This window comes from Convolutriloba macropyga, chromosome 6, assembly GCF_964194025.1.
Source record: "Convolutriloba macropyga chromosome 6, txConMacr16.3, whole genome shotgun sequence".
Classification (NCBI taxonomy): domain Eukaryota; kingdom Metazoa; phylum Xenacoelomorpha; order Acoela; family Convolutidae; genus Convolutriloba; species Convolutriloba macropyga.
In genome coordinates this window covers 32,236,443-32,263,962 of record NC_134473.1, presented here as the reverse complement: position 1 = coordinate 32,263,962, position 27,520 = coordinate 32,236,443, and the positions used below count along the sequence as shown (strand labels likewise).

The 27,520-nt window shown below is 37.3% G+C and overlaps 1 protein-coding gene and 1 pseudogene across 3 annotated transcripts in view; one reads left to right on the top strand and one right to left on the bottom strand.

Annotated features, from left to right (window-relative positions):
• LOC142341621 (E3 ubiquitin-protein ligase MARCHF6-like) overlaps positions 1-27,520 on the bottom strand; it is a 263,593-nt gene that overhangs the window by 121,970 nt on the left and 114,103 nt on the right. The window lies entirely within an intron of this gene.
• Positions 9,514-27,520, top strand: part of LOC142340634 (E3 ubiquitin-protein ligase MARCHF6-like) — a 60,483-nt pseudogene continuing 42,476 nt past the window's right edge.

Here is a 27,520-nt window from a genome sequence, read left to right as displayed (position 1 = left end):
CTCAAAAACTTCTAGCGCATCCTCGTCTTGTGTAACCCTCACTCGATACTGTTGGAGACTATTCATCCAGTTTTCTCGTGCCGGGAGTGTGGTCTCTTTCAGCTTATTGAAATTATCAATGTAGCAATAGGGGAAAAATCCTTTCCGTTTCAGCATTTGAACTGAATTTTCTGGCCGATCCCTAAAGTGATGTTCTAGCAAAGTAAACTGATCAGAGGGTAACTTTTGTGCTAGAGAATCTAATAACGAGGCCATGAAACGAAATGAGTCTAGTAGCCTGATATACTCATACACCGGTTTGGTTTCTCCATTCTTGTCCTGACGGTTGTAGACTAGAACCCCAATTTCCAGAGCTATATATTTCACATCTGTATTCGGAACAATAGATACATTATTCCTCATGTTGCTACCCTGGAGATCGGGAATTACAAGGTGAAGATCGTAGTTTGAGAGATTGTGTGCAACTAGCGGAGTATAGTTGAGAAGCCTCCTGTTGATGTTACAAGTGTTATGCGCCCATCCGAGGAATTCTCCAATGAAGTGACACTGATGTAGAACTGTCGGGTTATTGAAATTGTGTTCCAATGGTTCTTCACATATCCAACAATTGGCGGCATCTTCTTTCGCGATGAGAGGCTGGCCAGAGAAATATTTGTGTTGCTGTTTAACACTGCGAACTCGTTTTGCTATGGTTTCCAAAGACTGAACAAATTTTTCCATGACCTTCGGTCCTGTCAAACATTCAAATTGAAACGGTTCAGTTTGTTTTTGAGCCACAAACAAAATTGCATAGCGACACGGTTTATGTACTTCTATTGTTCCTGTTTCTGAGTTGGTTGGGTTGTTTTGACATCCTGAGACATGTTCAATGATTGACTCCAAGTCAAAGGTCAACAATTGGAGCAAACCAACGGGACTGAAACTTTTTGTAGTAAAACGTTGTGTTTTTTGGCATTCGCACGATTGCTGGTTTGTTCTTCCAGCAAAGTTCTAAATGTTTTTCGTATCGTTCCTTTGAGGTGCAAACATGAAAACAGTTTCTACAAATTTGGTTATCTGCTCTCACTACTCATTCCTTGACGGTATCAATAAGAGAACGCAAGTTTCTGATTAAAACGTAGTAATGCATTTGACCGTCGCTATGAAGAAGAAGGTTCATGTTGAGTTCACAATTTTGTTTTTTGCAAACTCGAAATGGTATCAGTCCGTTTTCAGCGAAGCTAAAATTTTCAACCTTTTTTTAGGTTTTTTATTTTTTTCTCTTACTTTCTTTTTTGCCATAATCTTCTTTTTAGTTTTAAAGTTTTTCGAAAAGAAAGGTTTTTAACTTACCGAAAAACATTGACGCAGACATTGTTTAGGTTTTCAAAGCGAGTCATCTGGTGGAAGCCCATAGGCATGTCAAACACACCATCTGCTTGTTTCGCAAGCGGGTTGTCTGGTCCATATGTTAATGGGCTGTTTATACTGCGTGACGGTGCACCAGGAGGAAGAAGTTGAAGGCCAAACCTCAAATGGTAGGCGGCAGTATAGCAATACAGAAAACAATTCTTTTCTTCTCGGTTTCTCATATTCAGTAGAGAGCATGTGCGCGCTAGTTTGCCTGGAAGCGCCAAGTATGACGATGCCCTTATTGGTTCAGCTTTTGCTAATCGGATTTCAATGCTGACAATTTGGTCGAGAGTCCAACCGCTACCATGGGAGGCAAAATTGTTGAGCACTAGACTTGTTCTACCATTGCATGGAAGGTTTTATCTGCAAGACCATCGAAATCCACTCGTTCCTTTTTTGATGCAACATGAATCGAAGTTCTATTGGGCTGGCTTGATGATAGATCATCATCGCTTTTCATGGGTTTGACAAGATCGATAACTGAGTTGAACTGAGCTTTTCGTGAGTGTTGCTGAACACTAGTGTTGACAATATTTTCAATCTCGCGGCGTTTTAGCTGCGTAACGTGTAATAGATCAACGTCTCTTGACCCAACGGTAATCTCATAGATTTTCAGTGTATCGCCAAAAGCGCGTTCGCTTGGTATGATGCCTGAGTCCTGTAGGTTGTTTGCATCTACGCTTCAAGCTGGTAGACCGTGGAAAGTGTTCATGTGCTCAAGATAATCAGCGTCACGTGGAAAACATTTTTGACAGTATATACAGTATTGTGTACTGGGCGCCTCATGCTGCACAGTCATGATGTGTCCTGTTAGCTCATACAGGCTTCTCGTGGTGAAACCTCATTCAGTGCACTCGAATGAGTTTGCTTGAGGATAGATCTTACGCACTTCTTTCCGATGTCGACGAACGCTTCTTCTATTTGCCAGTAGTTTATGACAAATTTCGCTCTTGGCTTGCCCCATCCCTTAAAATTGATTGTTGCTGTAAGAGAGTAACTGTGAAAGGAAGGATTAATTAAAAAGTTTAGAAGTGACAAAAATGTATCAAGTTTGAATCAACTGAACGCAAAGTGTAAGGCAAAACGCAATGAGTAATTTTTCAGTCCGTGGGACCTCGCTTTCAATGAGTTGATTGGCCAATCGGATGCAAGCAAGCTGTGTCTCTTTTTTGTTTGTTTTTGTCGAGGAGCCATCGCTTTACAGTGACGCAATTCAACGTGGTAGCGTTACTTTTTGTTTACAGGGCGCACTCGGGTCCAGAGAAAAAAACTCTGAAGAATTTGTTTACAAGCCATCAACGTTTTCGTCATAGTCGAACGATTTAGATTGTTTTTCCAGGGGAGGAGGAACTGAGTTCTTTATGAAGGTGAAGTTTTGGTTAGTGAGTCATTGACCTAAATAAAAAAAAAGCGTGTATAATTGTTTATTTCATATGTTTTATAAATGACAACAGCTGAATTTCATTTATATCGGGAATCAATGGAAAATTATCATTGAGAACACAATGAGCTATATAAATGCAATAAAGTCCACAGATTTGAGAGTCTGCAGTTTGTAGGGGTTTATTTGAGTCACGTCTGTCTTCCATGAGCTCCACTATAATGCTATCATTAGTTCTTTGTCGAAATCGGTCTGCTATGTGTTTATATGAATAGAGAGGTAATGCCAGCGGGTCGGCAAAATATGTTATTGGGTAGGCATATCTCTTTGCAAGCACAATCTAATGAGATCCAGGTGAAGAGGCTGATGATGCGATAACGATAGCAAATGAGTTGGTTGGTATGTGCCAGGAGAAATTGTCTGCAGCATAAACACCGTTGAATTTAAACATCAAGTGACCGGATTGTTGAGTCAACTTGAATATTTTATCTTAATCCATTAGATTATAGGAAGAGCGTTTTTGGAAACGTTTCGCGAAGAATTGATATAAACTGTTGAACATTTCTCCCCGAGAAGTAAAATTTCAATGTTGCGTGGCAACGCTGCACCGAACTTGAGTTCCACAGATAATGAAGAGTTTGTTAATTCGGGATGAATCAAAATCATGGGTGGCTCCTTGGATGCTGGTGAGATCAAACACCATAATGTAATGGTTAGGAAAATCAGATAGAGATATCCCGTGACCATTTTCTACATAAGATAGTGCAGCCATTGAGTTGTAGTATAGTCGTTTATTATCAGTTGTTGACATTGGTGTACCAGCTGTGGCGAACCATTACAATAAAATATTATCTCATTCAAATCAAACTTCCGGTATAAAACTGGATTGAGCGTATTAGTAGCGATGAACGCATCGCTGCGGCACAAGGCAACTATTAGTCTACGAATAGGTTCTTTTGTGAAAATGTCTCCTGCTTCCAGCTCTGTTGCTCAGCTGTTGCTAGAAAAACTTTTGAAATAACTTCATTATAGCGATACATTGCAAATGTCTTGAGAAGTGTTTTCTCGATTGCACCAGGCACGATATCGGAGACTGTCATGATTCGCACGAACAAATTTGCTTCATCGATTTTGATTTTATGGTGTTTAGCCCCGTCTTCACTCACAATCTCAAAGTCATCCTGTGATCGTCGGAAAGAAATTCGCAGCGTAACTCCACTCGTTAGATGTTTCTCGCATGAGAAGAAATCGGTAGCTATTTTTCAATACAACGCTAGTTGAGCTGATCTTCTCACAGTTTCTTGTCAAGCTGTGATTGTAGCGGGTTGGACGCTTGATGGGTCTGCTTCATAATCATATCCCTGACATTTCAGCCAGGTTTTTTTTGCATCCGATCCATGAGAAAATTCTGTTTCAATGAAACTTTTGTGTGCGTAGTGACCATTGGCGGAAGAAATTTTGATTCCGTTTGCTGACACTGTGCAATCGGCGAAAAGGGAATGTAAGACGTTATTGACCAGATGTGGTGTGTCACTGTTGTTGGCATCTCCCGTGGTGAAGCGTAAATCGTTTCCATTATTTCGAAAAACTCGAAATTTGATTTCCAGATAAATTTTCTGTAGGTCGATGAAGTTATTTCTGTCACCGACTATTTCAAACTCTAACGAAGATCCAGTGGGCGAGTACAAGGGTCCTGCTTTTTGCTCGAACAACCGATCAAATGTTACAAGAAGGAGAGGTTTCTCAAACAAGTCCAATGAGCTATGTGTTGCCTCTGTGGGAATAAAAATGTTAGCACGCATTTTTTTACTTTTGAGGAGAAATCGATCGACTCATTTGTGGCTTCGTTTTTCGTGAAATGATCTTTTTCTTTGGTGGAAGCTGCTTTTTGTATGCTTTCTTCTTCGACCTCCTTCGATAGATTCTTTTCTTCCTCGTTGAAGTGCCCCTCCAATTTGCTTTCTCGCTGTTTTTGCCATTGTAGTTTTCATAGCTTGCTTTGCTGATTTCTTTCTTGTTGCAAAATCTAATAACTCTGGTGCACCTTGCACTAGCAATTCTTTCCAACTGTTTTTGCTGCTGGCTAAATAAGTTTTCGGGCTAGGGGTAATGCAACACGACCAATGCCAGGAGCTAATGCGCCGAATCCACTTCCTCTTTGCCATAATGTCCTGAGAAATGGGGCATTGAATTGGATGCTTGATTAATATAATAGGTTTCCATCAGTTAGCTTGTTCTCTGGAATTTGAGACTTATAACAACTTTATCAATTCCAGTGAAAGGGATCAGTTTCCCAGTTTCACTTCTCAGCTCAACTCTGATGCTCTGTATTTTGTTTGAAAGTAAACGCTTGTAGTCCAAGTTTGTATAGATTTTATGGTGAATAGGTGCTACTGTGTTGAGGCTACCGTTTCTCAGACGTCTCTCCAATCCAATGATTTTGACAATGGGTGCACGTGAGTCACCAACATGTTGATACTCAATAATATCAAAGTACACAAAAATAAGCTGTGACGCACATGTTATATCAACAGGGAAAATAACAAAATGTCTGTTAGGAGAGTTCAGAGCCCCATTTATCAAGTCTTTCCTGTAACCAATGTGAACAAAACCATTGTGTGCAGGGTTCGGCGTCCCCTTGAAACCAAAGATGCTGGGAATTTCATCCTCTTGAAACGACAATCCTTCATTTTCCCCAAATGATAACAAAATCTTTTGCGTTATCATGTCGAACTTTTGATCGAACTGTTTTAGTTTTGCAATGCAAACAATCTCCGAGACTAGATTTTCCCAGCTGTTGTAAATACCAGTTTAAACTCTTCTGAGTTGTCCTGATCGATTACTCGACTCATTTGGATTGGTCATCGAATTATTGTAAACAACTATTTCTCCAGAGTTTACGTTATTGATGTTTGATGGAAAAGATAGAGATATCAATGCTACTTGCCATTCTCCCTGTAAGTGTATCGGTTGTGATAATTGGTTCCGAATTGATGCCATAGTATTTTCATTAAAAACGTCCATTGATGCATTTGTTAACAGGTCAATTGTAAACTCATTGCTGTTAGAAATAACTGCTCTTCTTCAGTGTTTAACACATCAACTTGTACTAATTCCGGTTCGTAAAACTTCCCTAGGATATTAACGTTTTTTGCGTCAATCAGATTGTAGGTAGGTGGACTTGTTGTAGCCAATCGTAGTACTGTGAAAACTTCGTCTGTATAATTCTGAGTATAACCTTTCTGAAGGTATCGTCTGGTTTTGCCATTCGTACCAGATTCCCCTCTTTGAATCGTGGTTTATATTTATTGTTGTCCAAAGCAATCGAAATTAAAAATGGTTCATGTTCATGTTTTTTGAATACTTTATTTGGGGCTAACTTTGTAACGTCTTTAACACGACTGTTAATGATATTTACGAAATTGGGAAGCTCCCTATATATGCTTATATGGTTCCAAGTCCATTTTTCTTCCGAGTATCTTTATATAATGTTTTTAAATGATCATATATTTCTTTCCGCAAACGCAGAATTGGTTTCGTTTTCGGTTGTATACAAATGAATCTTTTTGTTTTCACAGAATGTTTTGAACTCGCCCTTGATTTCGGTGCCTTTGTCTGTCCACACTTTCTCTGTTTGTTTCGTCTTTATCATTTGTTTAAAAGCTTCAACGCAGTCCTTTGAATACATCGTTCTGAGAGGTTGAACACGTAAACAGCTTGATAAAACGTCAACTGCAATCAATAGGTATTTGACCCCATTGTTGTGCTTGGCTATTTGGTCCATATAGGCTACATCCATGGAACAGATTTCGTTTATTCTGTAAGCAACTACCTTCAATCGTGGAAAACTTTTCCGGAATTGACAATTTTTAGTGTATGAGTTCTTCGATTGAAGGAATTTTTCAATTTTTTGTGGGAAAAGCTAGCTGCTTTCCTCTTTTATGTTAGCAACACTTCCAAATGCTGCTCTTCCTTTCGTTTAAACTTTATTTAGTTTTTTGATTTCAGCTGAATTGAGTTTTCCGGAGTTTTTGCTTTTTCGGAATTTTTATGAACTTCTCTGCGTAAGTATTACAAGTGAGACGTGGTGCAAGGTTCAAATAGTTCAGTACTGGATAATCGTCAGGCAAAAGTTTTGATGATGTTTGTTGTAATGCGTAGAGGAAAGTTGATGCTGGAATGTCGGTGTTCCTTCCATTAATCAGGATTTTACCTTCAAAGTCCACTGAAATGTGTCGTGATCCGTTGATTTTCTTCAAAATTATTTTCGCTTTTCCAATTTTGTCTTTATCGAGAAAATCTATATCATCGATCACACTCTGACTGATTTCATCAAACTTTTTTCGTTTAGTGTTGTCTGGGAGACTTTGTTGCTTTTCTTCTTCATCGGATATCATGACGTCATCTGTCTGTTGCTCTGTGTTCTGCTGTATGACCGCTTATGGTGGCTTTTGTTTTGAAGTTCTCTGTAAAAGCGATAGTTGTTTCGACTTGTTTTTGTTAACGGATTGTTTAATATTTGCGAAACTTGGGGTTGTTCAGTTGTAAACATGTTGCGAGGAATAAGCACAAATTCCTCAGTTGGCATTTTTCTGTAGATACTCTAGACAAGGTCTGGCAATTAGTCGAATCAGAGAATGCCCTCTCGTTGTCTGGAATAATTTACTTCTTTCCAGCGCACTGAAATTTTTTTCAGAAAGTTGTCGTAGTTGAAGTTCGAATTGCTGTAGTTCTTTCTTGTTGATTGGGACAACACCAAAGAGCACGTTCATCACACAGTCGCTTAGGAACCAAATGAATTCATTATCTTGGGCTAGAAAAGTTCTCTTGCTGTTCGATTTGGTGTTGCTGTTAACGCACCAGCACTTCAGCATAAGCAAATGTCTCTTTTTCATTCGTAATTGGTGTAATAACAGCTTCCTCCGAGGAATATAGAATATTGAGGGTTCGGGACCAATGAGTTGAGAAAAAAAATCGTAAGCCTTGACTTGTTTTAGGATCCAGGTCAATGATTAAATGTTCATAGGGTTGAGCTGTGGCTAATTTTTATGCGTCCTTGAGTAATTGAAGACAGTTTAATTGTTTTCCGAGTTATTCTATTTGCTGAATGTCACGCAATGATTTGAATAAAATTATATGGGTGGTGTTTAGGTCAATTGTCCGCGACCCTTTACTCTGTTGGAGTAAGTTGTGTTTGACGTAGATCACATGAAGTTGTCTGTGTCTTGCTCTCGTAGCTATTTTCACAAACTCTTTGTTGAAAATTTCCTCGCATGAGTCGTCGTAAATGAGCAAACAATCCGAAAACTTTTTCGTTATATCCAATCCAGAATACTTGATGAACTCGATGTGCGGTATTTTACGTTGCGTAGCTATAAATGTGTCCTGGAACTCTTTGTAGAAATAATAAATTTTGGGAAACGCTGGGTAGAAGGACCTACCTTGCAGCATATTGAAAATTAGGTCAGTTTTCCCAGAACCACTTGGGCCTACAACCACCATGAAGATCCTATTGTTTATGAGAATGACTTTATTCATAATTTAGGATTTGGTAAAATATAACCAACTAAACTCGAAAGCAGTGCAATCTAATTCTCTTCGCAACTCTCCGATATCAAGAATGGCATGGCAAAACAGAGACTAATCATGAGCACTATAATACTTGAACGAAAAATATAATCTCTGATCGAGGGACTACGGTATTGGAACAGCAACGTCATGGAGGTCTCTCTCGGTTTCCATCATCGAAAACCAAGTTTGTAATACCCCCATCAATTTCGTCTCTCGTAACTCGGGTACTCATTGAAACAGTTTTATCGATTTTACTTAACATCTGTTTACTGGAACTGTAATTTGAAAAATGATCTTGCTAGACAATTTTTTCCAAACTCATGTTTTGATCTTGTCTTCATATATTGTCCCATCGCGTCCAAGGGCTTTTCTGAAGAAATTTAGTGGCGAAATGTAAAGATTTTTTTACAGTGCGTGACCCCCCTGGTATTACTACTAGTCATTTACTTATACTACTAGAAGATATTAAACAATCAGATTTGAGAACGGTGGTGATATATTGTTCGGTTGTGATAGATTCATTTCAAGTACCATAGGCCGATGAGGCCACTTATGTTTGCTTACCGCAATTATCTCAAGCAATGAATTCTGCTACTATGCGAATTTTTGACTTTTTTCGGCTAATATTCACGGCTAGTTTTCCGGACACCCGTCTGTTGCCCCCCCCCCCCCAGTTATTCGGTTGTTTTTAATATATACACTCGGAGGTTTTGTGTTTGTTTGGATTGGAGGATCTATTGCTTGAATTAGAGTCACCAATCAATTATTGCCATCAATTAATTGCCAATTATTGCAATTTCAATTAATGTTTCCAAATCCCTGGGCATATAACTTTAACGCCTCCAAGCGTGTGAGCGTGCGTGATATTTTTTTACATGGTAACGTGCTATATAGCAACACATAATTTGTAATTGGGGGTCGTAAAAAAACACTGATTGGACAGAATAGATTCGATTTGGAAGCCGTAAACCTTGGAAAGAGCTATAGAAATTTGACTACCGAGAGGTGGTGTGAATAACTCATGGGAAAGAGTGGCACTCAGCGAGCGGTTTTCCAGTATTATTAGTTCTACTGTTAAGTATTTTGAATTGTTGAGTTTTATGAATTAATTTAGCCTGGAAATGTTGAACTTTTCGGGCAAGATTTATTCACTAATCTTTTTCAGATGATGTAAAAGATGGAATTAGACGAAGATGCGAATGCATCCTCGGATTTGGCGTCAGGAGACTGCTGCAGATACTGTTATATGGAAGCCACCCCATCCAAGCCTTTGTTTTATCCGTGCCATTGTGCTGGATCGATGCGCTACGTTCATCAGGTAACAACTTAAATTAGATCGCACGTTTCCTCATTCTGAGCCTTTTTAAGTCGTGTATAATTGCTCTTTATTGAAATCGGAGAAGATCTTACAAATTTCTTGAGCTTTTTGCGAATGTTCGAGTGACTTCATTTTAATTATTACATGATTAACAGAAACACGGCTAATAAGTGTTATTCCAGATGAAGCCCTCTTCCTGAATAATTATACGATCCATCGAACAGACCGAGAAAACTATTGACAAAAATACGGAGGAGTTCTTATTGCTGTACGAAACATACCCAATGAGAGGGTTATACATCCTCCCAAAAATAGTCCATATAAGTGAAAGTCAGAATCAATTATTTCTCTTGCAGATGCTTTGATAGTACAAATTGGCAAATTTCGCTTTCAACTGACGTGTGCGAACATTAAAACTTTAAAAATCAACTGGATGTTTTTCTTATCGATAATCCGAAGGTAGGCGAGGCGATTTTTGAAAAAGTGAGCATCATTTTGATAAGAATGAAAAAGACAAAGTTATGCTTTTAGGATGGAGCAAAAAATGCAATCATAGCTGATACTCCGTTTTATCCCTCTAGAGAAACATCAATGAATTTTTTAAGCAATGGTACCAATGGCTTAAACAAAGGGCGAGTCTTCAACCCTGGTTTATCTCTTCTTAATGAAAACCGTCTCAACAATAAAGCAGAAACTTTAAATGAAGCCAAGTCTGCCAAAATTAATGAAAACATCAGAAAGCTTTGTCCTTCAATTTATACAGCAATCAGAAATTCATATAAGACCCCATCAGACCTTTTCATTGATAAAAGTAATCAAGTCTCAGGAAGGAACAACACAAGGCGATCCAATAGCCGTGGCAATGTAGGGAGTGTCTATAATTCCTCCCATCGACATGCTTGAAGATCAAAATTTGACTTATTAATGGTACGCAGATGACGGTAATGTGGCCGGTAGCCTTGAAGCACTGCGAATCGTGCAAGATAAGCTCTATGAACATGATGCTGCATTTGGTTGCACTGTGATCAAATGGCATCTCATTACAAAACATTTGCACAGAAGTTCGTTCAGAAGGCAAACAAAGTTTTTTCGGGATTAGATGTTGATGTTATTGAAGGTCATCGAGTTCTAGGTTCAGTTTTTGGTTTTGATAAAAGCTGCCACGATTTTCTGAAATAAAAGTCAATGAATTACTCTAACATGCTTGAGAAGCTCGCCAGTAAGGTGTCCCCTCAGAATGTGTACAAATCATTTACAAACGGACTGCAACATAAATTGACTTTTTTGCTAGGGCTACAAACTCGGACAGTCTGCTGAGGGAAGCCGAAATAGTTGATAAAAGTCATACCTTCAATGTTGAACCATCCCTCTTACATTGACAGATACCGTAAGGTTTTCTCTTTTCCGGTGAAAGACGGTGGTCAAAGCTTTCTTCTTCCTGAAGACAGGGCAAATGAATATGAAAGATCTATTCGGATATGTGAGCCTTTACAGAATCATAACGCAATAGACGCAGAGTTTCATCAGGAGAAATCAGAAAATCGGAAAAGAAAAACAGGAACAAGCTCGAGCAAAAACGTTGGCAAAGGTTGATCAAAGATCTCATCAATGAAAAAAAGCATATTCTCTTGATTTTGCAATGAAAAAAGGAGCATCATGCTGGCTAAACGCACTTCCATTGAATAGATATTTTGATTTAACCAAGGGAGAGTTTAGAGATGGTATTGCTCTTTGATATGGATTGGATTCCGTAAAATTGCCATCAACATGCGCATGTGGAGAAAATTTTAATGTAGCGCATGCTCTTCATTGTCCGAAGGTCGCTATACGCACATAAGACATAATGAAATCCGTGACTCTTGCCAACCTGCTCAACGAGGTATGCGATGAGGTCGAAGTAGAGCCCTGTCTTCAGACTTTGCAAGGGGAACCCTTTGCAAATAGAACTACCACTACTGATGACGACGCTCGACTAGATATCAAAGCTAATGGCTTCTTCGATTCACGTTTCAGCTGAACTTTTTTTGCAAAACCGTTTAATTGACCTTTTTTTCAAAACACAGGAAAATAACTGGAATTCACCTAAGAAATGATCAGAACTAAGTTTGGAGATAAAGTTTTTTGATGTCTAAAGTTGGAAGACTTAAAAAAACTGAGATTGATACGCAAAAGTAGTAGATGTCCTTAAACGATGAAATATAACATTTAGAAAGATGAACGACCGTGCACAAAAAAGTATTTCAGCAGCTTCTTTGTAATCGTTTTAAGGAAAAGTAATCTACTAGAACTGCGTGAAGATAAACAAGGCAGTAATTGCAATCTGAGTTTTGGTTATAATTGAAACTAACGAAGGATGTGGCCTTGTCATTGTGAGCGCCTCTTATTGAAAGAAACCTTCTTGCTCTATCAAAAGCCTTGTTGCTAGCTTTTTAGGCCGAGCTAAAAGGTTGAAGCTATTGGCTTTCTTAAAGAAGAGAACAGGTCAGATTCAAGTGGTACAGATCTTAACGCCTATGCAATGCATCAAAGGTTTCCAAAAAGTTATTTTTGTAGAGCCGTACTATACAGTAAAAATGATATACAGTTCACTGCGGGGATTTCGAAGATATAGATTAATAGGTCTGCTCAATGGGGTCTGCGATGATGTCGAAATAGAGCTCTCTCTTCAGACTTTGTAAAGGGAAACCTTCGCAAATAGAACTACCACTACTGATGACGACGCTCAAATAGATAATGGTTTCGATTCACGTTTCAGCAAAACGTTCTTCAATGTGAAAGTGCCTAATTCGTATGTGAAGAGTTGCCCAAGAACCATATCGCATTCCTACAAATATCACGAGTCCATCAAGAAGATGAAATACGAACAAAGGATAATCGAAGTCGAGAAGGCCAACTTCTGTCTGTTAATCTTCTCATATGCTCACAGCATCAAAAGCCATGCAGAGGTTGGCTTTCAGGATCAGCGATAACGAAGAACATTCATATTCGGACGTGATCCAAGTACATAAGGGAAAAAATATATTTCACTCTACGTAGCTCCATACTCTTCCTCCGTGGCGCACGGTACATGCACCGACGCCCTCTATTAGAAGCGTCAATAGGAACCATTGTAGAGGAAGGGAGGCTGTTATGCTAATTGTTTTTCATAATCTCGATTCAAAATCACTGCACATTAAATTTTGATTGCTATTTACATATCTAATTTGATTATAATTATGATGCTTAAATTTCTCTATCTTTTGCATCTGATGCTTTAATTTTTGACTACTGTCAGGATTTATAAATAAACATAGGAGTTGACTTGCTTCCCCCGAGTTTGACCGACTACCCCTTTAGGGCAGGGGCTTTCTCTTAATTGACCTCTTTTTTAAGAAAAAAGATAGGAAAAAACGACAAGTAACCTAAGTTATGATCAGAGAACTGAGTTTGGAGATGTCAAAAGTTCGAGGACCTAAAAAAGTTGAGGTTGATACGCAAAATAAGTAAATGTCCTGAAACGATGAAATATAGCATTTAGAAAGGGAAGCGACCGTGCACATAAAATATATTTCAGCAGTTTCTTTGTAAGCGTTTTAAGGAAATTTAATCAACTAGAACTACGTGAAGATAAACAAGGCAGTAATTGCAATCTGAGTTTTGGTTATAATTGAAACTAACGAAGGATGTGGCCTTGTCACTGTGAGCGCCTCTTATTGAAAGAAACCTTCCTGCTCTATCAAAAGCCTTGTTGCTAGCTTTTTAGGCCGAGCTAAAAGGTTGAAGCTATTGGCATTCTTAAAGAAGAGAACAGGTCAGATTCAAGTGGTACAGATCTTAACGCCTATGCAATGCATCAAAGGTTTCCAAAAAGTTATTTTTGTTGAGCCGTACTATACAGTAAAAATGATATACAGTTCACTGCGGGGATTTCGAAGATATAGATTAATAGGTCTGCTCAATGGGGTCCGCGATGATGTCGAAATAGAGCTCACTCTTCAGACTTTGTAAAGGGAAACCTTCGCAAATAGAACTACCACTACTGATGACGACGCTCAAATAGATAATGGTTTCGATTCACGTTTCAGCAAAACGTTCTTCAATGTGAAAGTGCCTAATTCGTATGTGAAGAGTTGCCCAAGAACCATATCGCATTCCTACAAATATCACGAGTCCATCAAGAAGATGAAATACGAGCAAAGGATAATCGAAGCCGAGAAGGCCACCTTCTGTCCGTTAATCTTCTCATATGCTCACAGCATCAAAAGCCATGCAGAGGTTGGCTTTCAGGATCAGCGATAACGAAGAACATTCATATTCGAACGTGATCCAAGTACATAAGGACAAAAATAAGTTTCACTCTACGTAGCTCCATACTCTTCCTCCTTGGCGCACGGTACATGCACCGACGCCCTCTAGTAGAAGCGTCAATAGGAACCATTGTAGAGGAAGGGAGGCTGTTATGCTAATTGTTTTTCATAATCTCGATTCAAAATCACTGCACATTAAAATTTAATTGCTGTTTACATATGTAATTTGATTATGATTATGATGCTTAAATTTCTCTATCTTTTGCATCTGATGCTTTATTTTTTGACTACTGTCAGGATTTATAAATAAACATAGGAGTTGACTTGCTTCCCCCGAGTTGACCGACTACCCCTTTAGGGCAGGGGCTTTCTCTTAATTGACCTGTTTTTTAAGAAAAAAGATAGGAAAAAACGACAAGTAACCTAAGTTATGATCAGAGAACTGAGTTTGGAGATGTCAAAAGTTCGAGGACCTAAAAAAGTTGAGGTTGATACGCAAAATAAGTAAATGTCCTGAAACGATGAAATATAGCATTTAGAAAGGGAAACGACCGTGCACATAAAATATATTTCAGCAGTTTCTTTGTAAGCGTTTTAAGGAAAAGTAATCTACTAGAACTGCGTGAAGATAAACAAGGCAGTAATTGCAATCTGCGTTTTGGTTATAATTGAAACTAACGAAGGATGTGGCCTTGTCATTGTGGGCGCCTCTTATTGAAAGAAACCTTCCTGCTCTATCAAAAGCCTTGTTGCTAGCTTTTTAGGCCGAGCTAAAAGGTTGAAGCTATTGGCATTCTTAAAGAAGAGAACAGGTCAGATTCAAGTGGTACAGATCTTAACGCCTATGCAATGCATCAAAGGTTTCCAAAAAGTTATTTTTGTTGAGCCGTACTATACAGTAAAAATGATATACAGTTCACTGCGGGGATTTCGAAGATATAGATTAATAGGTCTGCTCAATGGGGTCTGCGATGATGTCGAAATAGAGCTCTCTCTTCAGACTTTGTAAAGGGAAACCTTCGCAAATAGAACTACCACTACTGATGACGACGCTCAAATAGATAATGGTTTCGATTCACGTTTCAGCAAAACGTTCTTCAATGTGAAAGTGCCTAATTCGTATGTGAAGAGTTGCCCAAGAACCATATCGCATTCCTACAAATATCACGAGTTCATCAAGAAGATGAAATACGAGCAAAGGATAATCGAAGTCGAGAAGGCCAACTTCTGTCTGTTAATCTTCTCATATGCTCACAGCATCAAAAGCCATGCAGAGGTTGGCTTTCAGGATCAGCGATAACGAAGAACATTCATATTCGGACGTGATCCAAGTACATAAGGACAAAAATAAGTTTCACTCTACGTAGCTCCATACTCTTCCTCCGTGGCGCACGGTAATTGCACCGATGCCCTCTAGTAGAAGCGTCAATAGGAACCATTGTAGAGGAAGGGAGGCTGTTATGCTAATTGTTTTTCATAATCTCGATTCAAAATCACTACACATTAAAATTTGATTGCTATTTACATTTCTAATTTGATTATAATTATGATGCTTAAATTTCTCTATCTTTTGCATCTGATGCTTTAATTTTTGACTACTGTCAAGATTTATAAATAAACATATGTGTTGACTTGCTTCCCCGAGTTGACCGACTACCCCTTTAGGGCAGGGGCTTTCTCCTAATTGACCTGTTTTTTAAGAAAAAAGATAGGAAAAAACGACAAGTGACCTAAGTTATGATCAGAGAACTGAGTTTGGAGATGTCAAAAGTTCGAGGACCTAAAAAAGTTGAGGTTGATAGGCAAAATAAGTAAATGTCCTGAAACGATGAAATATAGCATTTAGAAAGGGAAATGACCGTGCACATAAAATATATTTCAGCAGTTTCTTTGTAAGCGTTTTAAGGAAAAGGAATCTACTAGATCTGAGTGAGGATAAACAAGGCAATATTTGCAGAAGTTCTGGTTATACTTGAAACTAACAAAGGATGTGGCCAGGTCATTGTGAGCGCCTCTTATTGAGTGTAACCTTCCTGCTCTATCAAAATCCTTGTCGTTGGATTTTTAGGCCGAGCTACAAGCTTGAAGTTATTGCCATTCTTAAGAAGAGAACAGGTCAGATTCAAATGGTACAAATCTTAAGGCATATGCAATGCATCAAAGGTTTACAAAAGGTTATTTTTGATGATTTCAAAAATGTAGATCAATAGTAACTATGATATTACTTTTTCTAAGTTTTAGCTCCTTGAGTCACTAGGGAGTGGTTGTAATATCTTGAAAGTTGTTGCCAACCGCATTAGCAATTTAAAGCTATGTTTAGCTAAATGATCAACTATACAGATAACAAGTTGGGTACTCCCAAGTCTCTCTAACAGGTCCCCATTTTTTCATTATCTCTGTCAATGATCTACTGATGGAAGTTTCGAAGTATGGAGTTTTCAGTTATGCCAGCGACTTTAAGCTGGTGACAAGAAACAGAAATCATGCAACTTGTAAATCAAATTAAGAGTTGGTGTTCGAAAAATAAAAGTAAGCTAAGAGAAAATAATGGAGTATTTTTTTCCCTACGATCAAAAGTAAAATCAAACCCACCCTTAATCTAAATAACAAAGTTCCAGTACCAGAGCGAGCGAAAAATCTAGGCATTCTTATGCCTTCTAAATAAAACTAAAAACCAATGTTTGAAAAATGTGCTCAGAGGAAATGATTGCTTTTTATTTCTGAATGCTTACGCACGTTACGTGGTCCTGATTTTTGATATGGTACCTTCTTCGTTTAAAAACAAGAACCAAAGAAATTGGCAGTTTTCGTACATTTCTCTTCAGTTTTTTTGTTTAATTAATAGAAAAGGTCTTTTTGTGCAAAATTTTTGTCATAAGTGCAATTTTGAATGAATGTTTGAGAATTTTTTTGCCAATTATTTCCAATCTATGATTTTGTTTTGATTTTACGTTTTTTGGCTTCGAATTGTGTTCTGTTTCTTTTGTCTTTTTGTTGATTATTTTGAACGTGTTTCACATATTTTGCTGATTTTTAGTCTTCTGCGATTTTTGACCCATTGTATCTTTTTATTGAATTTTTTGGTAATTGAAATAAAGCCTCGTTCCTGTAGGCACTGTTTACTACTAAGTGTTTTAAGTTATTTGTGCTACAAAGTTGTCTTTTTCTATGCAATTTGACAAAAAAAAATTGACGTTTTGCACATTTTTTTTTATTTTTTCCTTTTCTAAAATAGAGATGACTGTGAGCTAATTAGGGCTTGGCTAATATTTCGTGGTTGAATAACTAGTTTCCATTGCATGGAACAACGGTTTTCGTTTGTATGTGTACTTGTACTACATGAAAAATAATTTGAGTTTTTCTAATTTTGCGTGTTAATTTTTCTGGCAAATTTTCTTTTGTTCTTTGACTTAGATTATTGGCTCTCTATTGATGCGTTCTGCAAGGAGATATTATCTATTTGAAAAGCCAGTTCTTTTAAGGGGTATGACTCGGCTTCTGGACATCTCCCTACTATGTTTTTTATTACGTCAACAGGATTTTTGTTACGACCATAAGACGTCACAAATCTTTTTGCTCATTCGTTCATGCAATTTCAACTAAATTGCGCGTGTGACGTCATTTATCAATCTTAATGGTGAGATTTTTTGTTCATTCTCTTGATTAAATTTTTGCGCACACGACTTGACTCACTCTCAAAAATGACTTCCTCACACTTCTGACTTTCTCATTTTTTGCTTTAATCCAAAGAGATAAGGTCAAGTGAGTGCGTGAATCTACGAAGCTATTGTGGCTATTTTCTGACAATCTGTCAGCTATGTTTTAATTGTTAATTCCTTATTTTACATTGTTTAAGGAGTGCCTAGACCGTTGGCTCTCGCATAATGACAGACCCTCATGTGAAGTATGTGGCCACAAATTCTTGTTCAAGCCCATCTACAAGGAAGATATGCCTAAGCATGTCCCAATCAAGATACTTGTTACGGGTCTTGCTCACACGATCTTCCAAGCTCTCTGCGATTGGTTTCATTACACTCTGGTAGCTATAGCCTGGCTTATTGTTGTGCCCTTATCAGCTTACAGAATTTACAAATTTATTTTCAACACGTATGGGGTTGGATCACTTCTGTCGCTGACTGGAACTCTGATAAGTCCAAATAACTTTTTGACAGATGTCTTCTATGGCGCGTTTATTGTCTCTGCAATTATTGCGGCATTTGTGGCATTGGTCTGGTTACGAGAGCAGATCATAAACGGTGCTGCCCCCGAGTGGATGGATCTGCATTTTGGTAAATACTGAAATCAAAATAATGGTGCTCTCTCAAAATAATAACGACATGGTAAACTTTGAAACTAGTCCACTGATAAATGTAAGAGTCAAAGAAAATGAAAGTAACGGACACAATAAAATTTCGATGACGAAATTAGAACATGAAGAGAAAATTAAATCTTCAATTGAAATTTATAAGCAACCATGTATTACAGAGAAAAACATAATCGAAGTCGAGAAGGCCACCTTCTGTCCGTTAATCTTCTCATATGCTCACAGCATCAAAAGCCATGCAGAGGTTGGCTTTCAGGATCAGCGATAACAAAGAGCATTCATATTCGGACGTGATCCAAGTACATAAGGACAAAAATAAGTTTCACTCTACGTAGCTCCATACTCTTCCTCCTTGGCGCACGGTACATGCACTGACGCCCTCTAGTAGAAGCGTCAATAGGAACCATTATAGAGGAAGGGAGGCTGTTATGCTAATTGTTTTTCATAATCTCGATTCAAAATCACTGCACATTAAAATTTAATTGCTATTTACATATGTAATTTGATTATGATTATGATGCTTAAATTTCTCTATCTTTTGCATCTGATGCTTTATTTTTTGACTACTGTCAGGATTTATAAATAAACATAGGAGTTGACTTGCTTCCCCCGAGTTGACCGACTACCCCTTTAGGGCAGGGGCTTTCTTTTAATTGACCTGTTTTTTAAGAAAAAAGATAGGAAAAAACGACAAGTAACCTAAGTTATGATCAGAGAACTGAGTTTGGAGATGTCAAAAGTTCGAGGACCTAAAAAAGTTGAGGTTGATACGCAAAATAAGTAAATGTCCTGAAACGATGAAATATAGCATTTAGAAAGGGAAACGACCGTGCACATAAAATATATTTCAGCAGTTTCTTTGTAAGCGTTTTAAGGAAAAGCAATTACTAGAACTGCCTGAAGATAAACAAGGCAATAATTGCAATCTGAGTTTTGGTTATAATTGAAACTAACGAAGGATGTGGCCTTGTCATTGTGGGCGCCTCTTTTTGAAAGAAACCTTCCTGCTCTGTCAAAAGCCTTGTTGCTAGCTTTTTAGGCCGAGCTAAAAGGTTGAAGCTATTGGCTTTCTTAAAGAAGAGAACAGGTCAGATTCAAGTGGTACCGATCTTAACGCCTATGCAATGCATCAAAGGTTTCCAAAAAGTTATTTTTGTTGAGCCGTACTATACAGTAAAAATGATATACAGTTCACTGCGGGGATTTCGAAGATATAGATTAATAGGTCTGCTCAATGGGGTCCGCGATGATGTCGAAATAGAGCTCACTCTTCAGACTTTGTAAAGGGAAACCTTCGCAAATAGAACTACCACTACTGATGACGACGCTCAAATAGATAATGGTTTCGATTCACGTTTCAGCAAAACGTTCTTCAATGTGAAAGTGCGTAATTCGTATGTGAAGAGTTGCCCAAGAACCATATCGCATTCCTACAAATATCACGAGTCCATCAAGAAGATGAAATACGAGCAAAGGATAATCGAAGTCGAGAAGGCCACCTTCTGTCCGTTAATCTTCTCATATGCTCACAGCATCAAAAGCCATGCAGAGGTTGGCTTTCAGGATCAGCGATAACAAAGACCATTCATATTCGGACGTGATCCAAGTACATAAGGACAAAAATAAGTTTCACTCTACGTAGCTCCATACTCTTCCTCCGTGGGCACGGTACATGCACCGACGCCCTCTAGTAGAAGCGTCAATAGGAACCATTGTAGAGGAAGGGAGGCTGTTATGCTAATTGTTTTTCATAATCTCGATTCAAAATCACTACACATTAAAATTTGAATGCTATTTACATTTCTAATTTGATTATAATTATGATGCTTAAATTTCTCTATCTTTTGCATCTGATGCTTTAATTTTTGACTACTGTCAAGATTTATAAATAAACATATGTGTTGACTTGCTTCCCCCGAGTTGACCGACTACCCCTTTAGGGCAGGGGCTTTCTCCTAATTGACCTGTTTTTTAAGAAAAAAGATAGGAAAAAACGACAAGTGACCTAAGTTATGATCAGAGAACTGAGTTTGGAGATGTCAAAAGTTCGAGGACCTAAAAAAGTTGAGGTTGATAGGCAAAATAAGTAAATGTCCTGAAACGATGAAATATAGCATTTAGAAAGGGAAATGACCGTGCACATAAAATATATTTCAGCAGTTTCTTTGTAAGCGTTTTAAGGAAAAGGAATCTACTAGATCTGAGTGAGGATAAACAAGGCAATATTTGCAGAAGTTTTGGTTATACTTGAAACTAACAAAGGATGTGGCCAGGTCATTGTGAGCGCCTCTTATTGAGTGTAACCTTCCTGCTCTATCAAAATCCTTGTCGTTGGATTTTTAGGCCGAGCTACAAGCTTGAAGTTATTGCCATTCTTAAGAAGAGAACAGGTCAGATTCAAATGGTACAAATCTTAAGGCATATGCAATGCATCAAAGGTTTCCAAAAGGTTATTTTTGATGATTTCAAAAATGTAGATCAATAGTAACTATGATATTACTTTTTCTAAGTTTTAGCTCCTTGAGTCACTAGGGAGTGGTTGTAATATCTTGAAAGTTGTTGCCAACCGCATTAGCAATTTAAAGCTATGTTTAGCTAAATGATCAACTATACAGATAACAAGTTGGGTACTCCCAAGTCTCTGTAATAGGTCCCCATTTTTTCATTATCTCTGTCAATGATCTACTGATGGAAGTTTCGAAGTATGGAGTTTTCAGTTATGCCAGCGACTTTAAGCTGGTGACAAGAAACAGAAATCATGCAACTTGTAAATCAAATTAAGAATTGGTGTTCGAAAAATAAAAGTAAGCTAAGCGAAAATAATGAAGTATTTTTTTCCCTACGATCAAAAGTAAAATCAAACCCACCCTTAATCTAAATAACAAAGTTCCAGTACCAGAGCGAGCGAAAAATCTAGGCATTCTTATGCCTTCTAAATAAAACTAAAAACCAATGTTGAAAAATGTGCTCAGAGGAAATGATTGCTTTTTATTTCTGAATGCTTACGCACGTTACGTGGTCCTGATTTTTGATATGGTACCTTCTTCGTTTAAAAACAAGAACCAAAGAAATTGGCAGTTTTCGTACATTTCTCTTCAGTTTTTTTGTTTAATTAATAGAAAAGGTCTTTTTGTGCAAAATTTTTGTCATAAGTGCAATTTTGAATGAATGTTTGAGAATTTTTTTGCCAATTATTTCCAATCTATGATTTTGTTTTGATTTTACGTTTTTTGGCTTCGAATTGTGTTCTGTTTCTTTTGTCTTTTTGTTGATTATTTTGAACGTGTTTCACATATTTTGCTGATTTTTAGTCTTCTGCGATTTTTGACCCATTGTATCTTATTATTGAATTTTTTGGTAATTGAAATAAAGCCTCGTTCCTGTAGGCACTGTTTACTACTAAGTGTTTTAAGTTATTTGTGCTACAAAGTTGTCTTTTTCTATGCAATTTGACAAAAAAAATTGACGTTTTGCACATTTTTTTTTATTTTTTCCTTTTCTAAAATAGAGATGACTGTGAGCTAATTAGGGCTTGGCTAATATTTCGTGGTTGAATAACTAGTTTCCATTGCATGGAACAACGGTTTTCGTTTGTATGTGTACTTGTACTACATGAAAAATAAATTGAGTTTTTCTAATTTTTCGTGTTAATTTTTCTGGCAAATTTTCTTTTGTTCTTAGATTTTTGGCTCTCTATTGATGCGTTCTGCAAGGAGATATTATCTATTTGAAAAGCCAGTTCTTTTAAGGGGTATGACTCGGCTTCTGGAATTCTCCCTACTATGTTTTTTATTACGTCAACAGGATTTTTGTTACGACCATAAGACGTCACAAATCTTTTTGCTCATTCGTTCATGCAATTTCAACTAAATTGCGCGTGTGACGTCATTTATCAATCTTAATGGTGAGATTTTTTGTTCATTCTCTTGATTAAATTTTTGCGCACACGACTTGACTCACTCTCAAAAATGACTTCCTCACACTTCTGACTTTCTCATTTTTTGCTTTAATCCAAAGAGATAAGGTCAAGTGAGTGCGTGTCACTCTAATTGAAGGGTATTTGAGGGTAGCTATTAGAAGCAGCAATTAGTTAAACAGATTCGTAATCAAAATATAACTTCTCAGCGTTTAATAAAAAGAGTTTAGTTTTGGTCTGTTTCTTTTGCTATCTTTTTGAGACTGAGAATCTACGAAGCTATTGTGGCTATTTTCTGACAATCTGTCAGCTATGTTTTAATTGTTAATTCCTTATTTTACATTGTTTAAGGAATGCCTAGACCGTTGGCTCTCGCATAATGACAGACCCTCATGTGAAGTATGTGGCCACAAATTCTTGTTCAAGCCCATCTACAAGGAAGATATGCCTAAGCATGTCCCAATCAAGATACTTGTTACGGGTCTTGCTCACACGATCTTCCAAGCTCTCTGCGATTGGTTTCATTACACTCTGGTAGCTATAGCCTGGCTTATTGTTGTGCCCTTATCAGCTTACAGAATTTACAAATTTATTTTCAACACGTATGGGGTTGGATCACTTCTGTCGTTGACTGGAACTCTGATAAGTCCAAATAACTTTTTGACAGATGTCTTCTATGGCGCGTTTATTGTCTCTGCAAGTATTGCGGCATTTGTGGCATTGGTCTGGTTACGAGAGCAGATCATAAACGGTGCTGCCCCCGAGTGGATGGATCTGCATTTTGGTAAATACTGAAATCAAAATAATCGTGCTCTCTCAAAATAATAACGACATGGTAAACTTTGAAACTAGTCCACTGATAAATGTAAGAGTCAAAGAAAATGAATGTAACGGACACAATAAAATTTCGATGACGAAATTAGAACATCAAGAGAAAATTAAATCTTCAATTGAAATTTATAAGCAACCATGTATTACAGAGAAAAACATAAATATATAAATTATAAATGAATATGAATAAAAAATTATGGATGCGTGCTTTCTTTGTATTCCAGTATTTTACTTTCACCTTAACATTTGTAAGAAGAGTATTTTTAAATCTGCTCTCTGCAATTGTCACTAAGTCCTCTCAAAGATAGTAAGCAACTACTCCTAGAAACATATATGATGGCATTAACTGACATTAAATGCTTTTCAATAAAAAATAAGAACTCTATTTTGTTGACTTTTAATGTTTGGGATTGTTTTCATGATTTGTCGTGCGATAGAGTACCTTACCGATAAAAACGGATTTTTAGTATATCCAGTTTTTTGTTTTGATGTTTCCGATTTAACAACAGCTTTTTAAGTCGTTGATGCGATGTAACTGAGATTACAAATTTGCATTTTTTTTGGGGAAAAAGCTCAAGTTTGAGATGAATTATTCAGTTTCATTTTTCTTTAAAAGGCTGCTCCAAGTGTTAATTTTGAATTAGTAATACAAATATTTTAGTCCTATGCAATTTAACATTGGTTGCCGAATAACATCTATCATGATCCTATTCGATAATATGCAATAGGAAAATAAACTGACATTGTTTCAAAAAGAGTGAGGTTTAAGTTTGACGAAAAGAGTTACAAAGAGCAAGAAACTAGCAAATTAATTGGTAAGTGAGAGGAATGTGAGAGGAATGACTTCTTCCTCTCACTAACGGCATTTGCGCGCGTGACGTCATTTCTCACTCGCTTTAGCGAAAGTTTATAGGTTATTTACGTGATTAGATATATTTTGATCATACGTGACTTACCTCGCTCAATAAAATGACTTTTGCACTTTAAAACTTATGTTTAATTTGAATTTGTTTAAGGTCAAAGGAACTCATATGTGCAGTAAAGGTCCCTAATAAGAGGCTTCTGTGGAATGAAATTTAACGAGCTTTATTAATTTATCGCTGAAAGTTTTTTAGCCTAGTTTTTTGAGCGGCGTCAATTTTTTTTTCAATTTAGATCTGTATCTGTTTCTATCTCTATTATATGGCACGCAGGTCTATTCTTTCGCAGCTATTCCGGCAATCTACCGGCTATGTTAATTGAGTACTTGGTTGTCGTAGTTTGCGGTGTTTAAACGGGCAATTTCTTTTGATGAAATCCTTTTCAGCATAAAATTTGCTAATAGTAGCTGAAGGAAGCATAAAATTTGTGAGCTTTGGCGCAGTTAATTCTGAAGGTTACATGAAAATTTACCCAATTTCTTTTTACCAAATACCAGTTTACCCAGTGCCATTTTAGTCAATGTCATTTTACCCAATACCAACTGACCGAATGCTCTTTGATCTTTTCGTTCAATTATCCGATGTTCGGTTGTGATAGTTTCGTATCAAGTCCCACGGGCAATTTAATTATATAGCCATTTATAATCCCATGTTCGGTTGTGATAGTTTCATATCAAGTACCACGGGCCATTTAATTATATAGTCGGCTAAATAGTTGATCCGGTAATTTTAACAATAGGGTAAATTAAATTTGGCATTGTTAAAATGATAGATTGGGTATATTGGCATTCAATAAAATGGAATTGGGTAAATTGTCCTGACACCATTCAGAAGATTGAGAGCTCTCAAACTTGTAATTGGAGCAGCTTGTTGAGCTCCCCCATTTCAGCTTCACCTTTTACCAGCATACCCTACAAATTGTTCCACCCGTAATCCCGTGCTCTCGACTCCCACCCACATACACAACACCTGCGCTCCCTCCCCCCTCAATTAATCTAAAGCTAGCCCTACACTGTAGTTAGCTACTGGCGAAATCAATCCCTTGCCAGTAGTTTGTTTCTGGGTTGGACTTTAAATGATGGGATCTTTTCCGTTTGTGCCCGCAGTACGTTATGCATCCCCCAGTTACAGCACGTGACATTTAATAGAAAAAATATGGCAGGTGCGTCGGGGGAGGGGCGAATAATATGCACTCGGTAAGCAATATATACCGCAAATGTTATCAACTTTCAAAGTAGAAAAAAAGTTCAGGAGTACTTAATTGCTCTCAAACGAAGTTTTTAGCAATTATTTTAGTCCTGTCGGTCTTTTTTTATGCTTTTCGCTTGACCGATTTTTTGTGTGACGCTTGACTTTAGGTCCTCAAAAACGGGATAAACAGGTAGCGCCCAGCGGGCATAAAGTACTCTTAGGGCCTTTCAGCTCTGTTTCAGCTCAAACTGTTTTGGAGACTTATACTCCGGCGCACCCCCCCCCCCCCCCCCCCCGTGCCTACTGGCGAACAACCGATCGCTAAAAACACGCAATTTTATACTAATTTTTCTCAAGATTTTTTCAAAATTTGTCAATCTTTGAGTCTTTTCAGCCTTAGGTGTCAAGGAACCTCTTCTAGGGTTTTATAATAGGTCACTGCATAGTTTCTAGTGGTAGTGGAATGGTTTCAACATTTTAACATCACGAATTCGAATTTTAGCATCTTTTTGACCAAACGTGCAATTTTTTTTTCAATTTTTTTATTTATTTTTCATTATTCACCTTTTTCCAGACGCAGGGCAGAAAACGTCCTTAAGGGTTTGATAATAGGTTACTGAAAAAATTTTATTTGCCATGGAATTGCTTTAAATTTTTTAATATGACAAAATTTAGCATTTTTTTTATAAAACTTGCTTTCAAGTTTTTTTAAAAATTTTTTGTCAGTTTTCAGGCCTCTCCAGCCTCAAGAGCCAAGGAACCTCCTCTAGGGTTTGACAATAGGTTACTGTATAGTTTCTAAATGTAATGGAACGGTTTTGAAGATTTCAACACCACGAACTTAAGCATTTTTTTTCAATTTTTTTTGACGTTTATTGTCATTATTCAGGTTCTTCAGCCTCACAGAAAATCTTCGTTAGGGTTTGATAATAAGTTATAGGAAAATGTTTTTTCGCCATGGATTAGTTTTCAGCTTTTATTATCACAAATTTTAGCTGTTTTGTGCAACTTGAATTTTTTTCAAGTTTTTTTTAAATTTTGTCAATTTTTAGATTTCTCCAGCCTCAGGAGCCACATAACCTCCTTTAGGGTTTGATTATAGGCTACTGCATAGCTTCTAGATGTAATGGTATGTTTTTTAAGATTTTAATATCAGCAACTTTTAAAATATTTTCAAGTTTGTTGATCATTTTTTCCGGCGCCAGGGACCTCCTCCGACGCTTGATGATAAGCTCTCGCAGCTTCTAGATTTGGTGTATTGGTTATCAATATTTTAATGACTCCAGCTTATGCAATTTTTTGATGAAAACTTATTTTCAAATTTTTGGAAAATTATTATGTTCCAAGTTTATGAATCTTTGAGCCATTGAAACTTTTTAAAGCTTGAAATAAGGATACTTGATATTCTCTTGAAACAGTGAAATGGTTTTGAAGATTTTAATATCTTGAATGTTAGCAAGATTTTGTTAAAGTTTGCGATGTTTTCAAAATTTTTTAAATATTTTTGTCCTTTTCTGAGTTTAACGATCTTTACGGGCCAACGAAGCTTTTCAAGTCTTGCAGATGGGCTACTTAGCATAACTGCGAGCCAAAGAATAATTTTGAACATTTTCTTTGCAAAATCTGGAAGCTTTCTTTTAAATTTCGCAATATTTTGCAAATTTTCAAAATATCAGTTTATTTATTTACAAAAAAGGCTAGAAAACAAAGTTGCTGAGTCGAATCAAGCTAAAGCTAGCCTCACTAAACCGTGGCTAGCTACTGACGAAGCCAACCGCTCGCCGGTTGTTTGAAAGCAATTTGCCCGACGTTAGTCGGTTATGTTTCAGTTTTCTGAATTTATGTTAATGTCAGTAAGTGATCTGAAGTTTTCATAATAAACCCTTGGTAACTGGCGATGTTAGTAGTGGCTAAAAGGGGGGTACCGACCAGCCACGCGACTTGTCTCATTTCACCACGCTCTCCGCGTATGGGGAAACGGGCCGAGTCGCGCGTCTAATCGGTACTCCCCTGTTATCCACTACTACACCCACAAATTTATTCATCACAAAAGACAGATATTTTCCCCCTTTTTAAAAAAATTAAATAATTTTCAACTCAAATATTATATCTATAAACATGCTTCTTAAATCTATTCCTAGGGCAGCTGGTAATCTACATTTATTTGTTTGTCACACACACACACATTTCCCATTCTTATACATTTTAAAATTATCGATTGTGCAGTCCACTAATATCAAGTTAAGCTGGTAATTATCAGACGGATAGTTTGGGTTCTATCTCCACTGACTTCAATGGACGTATCCCAGATATCTATTGTAACTAGTGAGACCGTGTAAAAAACAAGTAAAAACAACTTACCAAAATAACTTGAAAAAACCAGCTTAACT